Source organism: Octodon degus, unplaced genomic scaffold (genome assembly GCF_000260255.1).
Source record: "Octodon degus isolate 3935 unplaced genomic scaffold, OctDeg1.0 scaffold00008, whole genome shotgun sequence".
NCBI classification, from domain to species: domain Eukaryota; kingdom Metazoa; phylum Chordata; class Mammalia; order Rodentia; family Octodontidae; genus Octodon; species Octodon degus.
The window spans coordinates 6,768,131-6,775,537 of NW_004524584.1; positions in this window are offsets into that span (position 1 = coordinate 6,768,131).

A 7,407-nucleotide genomic window follows, 5' to 3' on the forward strand; every position below is an offset into this window, starting at 1 on the left:
ACAGAAACAGAAACAGAAACAGAAACAGAAACAGAAACAGAAACAGAAACAGAAACAGAAACAGAAACAGAAACAGAAACAGAGACAAAGAATGGACCTGATTTTTCACCTGCAGGCCAGAGTCTGCTGCTACTCATCAAAAAGTTGAAGAACTTTCAGCACTGAGGAACCATGAACCATCAGGTTCTTGGTCAAAACCCACAGAAGATTTTGCCCAAGGTAAAAGGACCAACTGAAGATAGTCAAATCTTACCAAAACTGCCACCCATTCCCATGCCAGACCATGGTTGAATTGAGCTGAGTCTTTTTACCCTATCTACTGAAGAAAAGCAGGAATTATTGCTGATTGAAGATATTTCTTGAAACCCCCATAGTTCTGTTTATTTGCAATGACCAAGATGTAGCATAAAAATCACTAGATATGCAGAATCAGGAAATTGTGATTGACAATAAAGAAAAAACCAATTAGAAATAATTTGGAAGAATTCAAAATAACTATGGTTAATGTAGTAAAGAAAGTGAACACAGCTGAAGAGAGGACTAGAAAATCCAAAACTATATCCATAGAAAGTATCTCAAAGAAAACATAGAAGAATTTATCAGAAAGATTATTCTGACTACAGAGTACAAAATGTATTGCAAGAGATGAAAATTAAAATCAAAATCCTTTGACATATTGCCAAGGATGGCTTCTTCAGGTCATGTGAGAGCAGCCAGGAGAGGCACAAGCCGCACCCATCACATACTCTCCTTCTAGCTAAGGGAAGGACCACACTGCAATTTCTTTTCCCCTCACAGATTTACTCATCTGAAAGCACACGAAGTCAGAGGTCCCAGGGAAAACCATCCCCAGTGTAGAATCATGCAAGGGCCCATTCATTTCCTTCCAACATCAGTATTTCTAGCTTGAAGGAAAAGAGGAGGAATAAATGCTACGATTCCCCAAACTGGCTCTTCCCTGGGCAGGGAGAGAGAGACTCCAGCCCCCAACTCTGCCTGTTGAAGGGCTCACTGTGATACACAACGCATATTGCTTTGGCTTCCACCTGGATACAGGGAGTTCAACATATATATTTCTCCCAACCCCAATAAAATGCCAGAGAGAGAGAGAGAGAGAGAGAGAGAGAGAGAGAGAGAGAGAGAGAGAGAAATTACCCTATAGAGACAAAACTAACTACCCTATTGGGACAGCAGAAAGCAAAGCAAAAGGTAACATAGAAAGCAGATGGACAAGAGACAGGCACTTTGGCAAAACTGCCAGAACAGAGCAACGCTCCTCTGAGCAGAGGGAGGCCAGAAGGGAAGCTGTCTTCTGCTGTGAAACTTGGTACATAAGGATGAGAGGCTCTGAAGGCTGTGGGGAGGGGGAAGCTGAGGCAGGAGAGTGGTTGAGGATCCTCCCTAAGAGACAGGGGAACTCCCACGCCCCTCTCATCCACACGTGCCTGTAACTGCACACAAGTTAGTGGTTTGATCTGCCTGGTGGTGTCATTGTGTTGGGAAGATGTTAATGGGAGGTGCCTGCGTGATAAGAAGATGACTGAGAAACAAATTGGTGTTAGTTTCCCCTTGCTGAACAAACACCTAACTACCAACACAGAGAGGAGGACGGGTTTATTTTGTCATGGTTCTTAGAGGATTCCACCCAGTGTGCTGGCTCCGAGGTAGGAAGACATTGGCCGCAGGTCCCGTGCAGGGCACAGCTGCTCAGGACGAGGATCTGCCTGAGAGAGATTGAGAGAGATGTCGTCTTCTGGGTCACACCTCCACATACCTGACTGCTAGCTAGACCCTTCCCCATAACAGCGCAATAAACTCTGAACTCCTCAGTGTGTTAATCCCCCATAATCCGACCACCTTCTAAAAGTCCTACCTCTGAATGCACGAAACTTTAGGGGGACAGTCTAGATCTAAATAGTAACAGTTGGAAGCCAATAGACAATAACTAGAAACCTAAGACTTCAATATTAGTAATATCCAAATGGTGGAAACTGCCAAGATTGTTGGGCAGGTTAACCTTGGAAAGTGTGAATTGTGGCTGAAGAGTGACAAGACAGGAGCCTGCTGATTTTCATTATAAGCTTTATGGAATTATTTGTCCTTTTAAACTATACCCATGTATTATTCTTACAAAAGTAAAAATTGAATTTCTGACTGCTGTGTAGAGAATTGGTTTGGGGGAGCAAGAATGGTGCCAGGAAAACCCGTTAAGTGGTCTTGGGAAGAGACGGTGGTGGGAAGGTGGTGGTGAGAATTGGATGCATTTCCAGTTTGGGAGACAGAGTCAACTTGGTTTCTTCAAGGACTAAATATAAGCAGTGAAACAATGGGAGGAATCAAATAATTTCTAGGCATTTGGCTGAAATAATTTGGTATCAGCAGGAAGTTAGGGTAAGGCAAGCAAGCCACCAAGGGTATGAAATCTAAGGATGCTCTTGCTTTTGGCATTTTTCAGGGGCAGGGTGGGCACTGAAAGTGGGGGCTTCTATCCAGCCTTGGTTTGGGAGATTCCAGAGCCATTTGTTGGGATGGCAAAAATTAGTAACAAAAGCACAAGGGTCACCAAGTAAGTTGATAGCTTGTGATCAAGTCATTTATCAGTGATCCATAACAAGTCACCTGCATTAGAGATCACCCTTTCGGTAGAGGGCCAAGGCTAGAGATAGAAACTCAGAGGCCTCAAGTGCAGGGGTGATGCTTACAGTCCTGGATGAGATTGGGTAACGTGGAGAAAGTAAATGTGAAGATACAGGAAGAGCCAGATCAGAGGCATTCCAGCATCCAACGAGGAGGACAAAAGAGGAAAATCCAGCCACGCTAAGGAGAAACCAGAAGCGACTGCTCATCCAGAAGCCAAGACAAAAGCTTTGGAAGAGGGACACTGTCTGAGGCCTTCATCTTCCCTGCTCACAAAGGTATACATGAGGAGCAGCCAAATGCTCCAGGGCTCTGTCCTGCCTGAGTCTTGCTCTTGTGTGTCCGCCTGGAACTTGGGTAACCCAGCCACTTCACCACCTACAGCAGTGCCTCTGCCAATCCTGTCCTCGGCTTCTGGGCTACCACCTGTCTTCAGAGCACACAGCTTTACCCTTCCCCAGGACCTCAGTCAAGATCAGCAACTCCTGCCTTCACCTTGCTGCTTCTTATAGATGGAGCTTTAGTCATCCATTAAAACAACTTTCTTTTAAGCATCTAATGTGCCGAGTGGTGCTAGGTACAGTGGAAACAGAGGTGCTTAAGACAGATGTGTTTTTCTAGAGGGACCTACATTCCCTTGGGACACTTCATGCTGTAGGCTTATTCAGATAGATGTGCCACCTGCCCAAGTCTGATTTCCAGTCCCCACCCATGGCAAAAGTCCCACACAAGCCCACAGAGCCTGGAAGTAGAGAGAAATGAGTGCTCTAACGTTTCCCCTCCCTCAAGATGGAGCCTCACTGGTGCAGAGTGCCATCTATTTAGGTGAAAGACATGCCCAGGATGCCCAAAGGAGAGCAAGCTGCTGATGCACCCACCCGATCCTCAACCCAGTGCAGTGCCTGGCACCTAGTGGTGAATGAAACGATAGGCATAGGAAGAAAGAACTCACCTGACATTAAAATGCAGATAATCTTTGGTAGCAGCAAAAACAGACATAATGTACACACTTGTGGGAGACACATGGAGGTGGCCTGAGGGAGGTGAAAGCCCTGTCAGCTAACCCCGAGACAAGGTGGCTGGGAGCAGCCCACAGAGCTGTTCCCCCTTAGACTCACTCAGCCCAGGTAGAGGCTGTGCACCTGCTGTCCCCTCCAGCTGCACCCTGATCCTGGCCTAGGCTCCACCTTGGAACTAGCCCAGGACTCCATTCAACACAGCAGTTTGGAGCTACCTATCAACACCCTCAGCCTGATGGGCAGCAGCTGTAAACTGATAAGAGCCTAAATTCTTGGTGGATCATTCCTAGCCTTCCATCTCCATCTCCATGTAACTTGGCCCTGCAGTGAGGATGGGGAGGGCCGCTCCCCCTGTGTACTTGGCAACAGCCCTGGCTTTTTTTCAAATCCCAACTCCCTTCACTTGGAAGCCAGTGAATCTAGAAGACGAAATGCCCATTTGCTGTTCTCTAGCTCAGCAGACGGCTGCTTGGTGCTTACCTCTGCCGGTCCTGTGCGGACTCTTACAGTCCCTATGCCCCCAAAACCCAGAGGTGATTTCCATTGCAGTCCGTCTCTTTGGGCATTTCTGGGCATGGCCACACAGATGTCAAATAGATTGATTGTTTTAAGACAAATCTAGCTCTGAGCTACCAAGCAAAGGCAGCTGAGAAGTGGACCATCCTCATACTGCACCGTGGGTGCCCATCACCCCAGCACCCCAGTGTGTGTAGGACAGCAAGCCTGTGTAGGCGGTGTCTTATGTCTGGATGACCCGCACACACACACTGCACACACTGACACCCTGCGTGGATGTGGGGACATGTGCATGTCTGGGGACAGGCCACATCTGCTCCTCGGTGCTGCCTGCCAGCCCACTGGGGCACTCCCAGCCCATCGGCTTCAGCCCTGTTGACTTTCTGAAATACTTTAATAGCTTATTATAAGTAGCTCTAACATCATTTTGTAAAGCTGACTAGGAAATTAAAAGAAAATTGAAGTGACACTTTTTACATTTTTACAAAAATGGAAGGTTTGACCCAAAGGGACTGTACAAACAGCAGAGAGTGAAGGTGGTGATTCAAGGACAATTTATGCTTAATGAGTGAGTAGGTTCACACCCATAGGAACAGGTGCATTTCAAATATTCAACTTGGATCCACATTCTCCAAGTTTTGTATCTTAAGGGTGGTCAGGTGGACAAATTTCACCTATCTCTGGGGTCCCCTGAGTCTACAAAGCATGTATCCAGGTGATTGCCTTACAAGGTGGAAGCAACATGCAGGAGGCAAGAAAGGGCATAACATGGTGAGGTGATGAGAGGAACTTACAGCTCTGAGCACTGAAACCTCTCTGAGCCTCAGCTTCTGCCAGGGTGAGATGGAAATATGAGTGGGAGGATGTCTCTAGGTGGATGACAAGTCCCTGAGTTAAGACACATAAGCCTGCAGAACAGTGACTCGCAATCCTCTGTGATCACAGTTACATGCAGCAGTCCAGGCAGGAGATAGCTGCCTGCCCCTGCCTGGAGCACTCAGGCCATCAAGTCTGCCACCCTCTTTGCTTCTCTCTCTTCTAATAGATTTCCCACATGTAGATGAGTTTCAGAAGTAGATGGAAACACAAACTGGCCTTTGTACTTTTCCCTGGGAGTGGTCCAGAGTCCTTTATTTCCCTCTAGGACTCATTAGACATTTACTGCGTGCCTCTGCTGTGCCCTGCCTCTGCCCATTGCAGCCAGCACATGTAGCATAGGTGTCACCTGCCAGGACCCATGTGTGTCTGTCTGTTCATAGAAATCAGATGGGCCACAGACATGAGCTCCTACGAGCTGAGTGTCTGCTCCTCGGAAGTAGGAAAGGTCCCTGCTGTGTACAGGCAGCCCCTCCTCTCTGCAAACTAGTCTCTTGGTAATGATGAGTGCTGCCACCTCTGGAGGAGCCAGAATAAGGTATGCTGCAGTCTTCCCACAAAAGGATTCTTTCCACAAGCTTTTGCTTCTGTGGGGAACATTGAGTTTAAAAGAAAATGGGATTTCCCCTTCAGTATTCTTCTTGGTTGACAGGTCTGTGATTGGAATCAGGGCATGAAAAATCATGCCCTGGTGGTTTTTTTCCATTAGTGGCTTTTGACTTTGCAGGGACACCTGGTGCACAGAGTGTCCAGCGCTCCCACCTCCCACCACCCCCACAGCTCAGGCAGGTCCTGGCAGGCTGACCTGAAGTGCTCTGCTCTATCAGAGCCTGTGCTATCTGGCCAACACCCTGCTAGCCCATCTTCACAAGAACATGCTGCACAGTCCCTCTTCCCAGCGTTGTCTTGCATGCCGCTGCTCTCATCTGCCTCCTTCTTCTCCTCCATGGGGTGAAACCCCTGGTGTGCATGTGTATACACATGTGCTCACACATGTGTGCATATGTGCACACACCTACACACCAAAATACGTGCTTCTATGTCTATGATGAAACTTGGGAAGCACCAATTTGCTATATATTATGAAAAAGAAAAAAATTATTTGTTGTCTAAGCTGCAGAGGGCCAGAACCCACGGAATCACAGTGAAAACTGAAATAAACCTTCAGCAGGAGAGCGAAGCATGACCACACTCAAGAAGTTTCCATGGAAAGCAGCACTGTAGAAGCACCAGGCACATCACAGCTGCTTTGTAAGTCTATCCTCTTTCATAGCTGGACGAATGGAGTTCATATCCATCCACTCACTACCATCTGATATAAAGAATCTGTCTTGGAATGATGTTATGGTATGTGTCTAGTTGTTCCCCCAAAGCCTCATGCAGTCATGGGGCAGACTTCTAGAGTTTGTTATTAACTCATGATCCATTGAGATTATGGGTGTGAGTGCTGCTGGGATTATGGGTGTGTGTACTGCACCCAGCCTGGGGTGGGTAGCCTGAATGCAGCATAAAAAAAGAAGAGAGACTTGCTCTCTGTTGTCATTGTTGCCACCACTCCTGCCTTTTTGCTTCTGCTTTGTGCCACTTCCATGAACTGCTGCCCTCTGCCATGTGTCACTCTGCCTTGGAGCCAGCCAAGTATGGACTGAAACCTCCATTAACTGTGAGCTAAATAAACCTTGACTCACTTCATTTGGGTGCTGGGTATTTGTCCCAGCAACAAAAGAAGAGTAACTGAGACCGAATTTGGTACCAGACAAGTGGGATCATTGCTATGACTACATCTGCCATTGTAGATTATGGACTTTGGGGAATGGCTTATGGGAAGAGATAGGAGAGGTTTGGAGAAGTCCTCTACTTGTGATGAGCTGGAACAGCTTTCATTGTTCTGTTTGGGAGATTCTGGTCAGAGCTCAGAAGACCAGAATGCTGATAGAAAGCCTGCCTGTGAAGACCAGGTTGGGGAGGTTTCTGCTGGGAAGAAGGACTGCATTGGTTGTTGGAATACAGATGATTTGTTTTATGCCTTGGCCAAAAGTTTGTCTGCATTTTGCTCCTGTGCAGAGACTTTGCCTGAGACTGAGATTAAGCATGGAGGACTAACTAATCTTTCAAAAGAAATTTCAAAGCAGCCAAATATTGAGACAGTGGCATGGCTTTGTTGGGGGCTTTTAGCTGGATTTATGTTGAGAATCAAGAGCAAAGAGCCCAGCAGGATGATGAAAAATGTGAGTTTGACCAGAAAGGAAGCTCCAATAAAGTTGTGGACTTCAAAGACAGAGCTGAGAGGATCTATCTGCATTGCCACAAAGGAACAAGAGAATGGAAAGGATGGCCTGAGCACATCACACGATGTGAA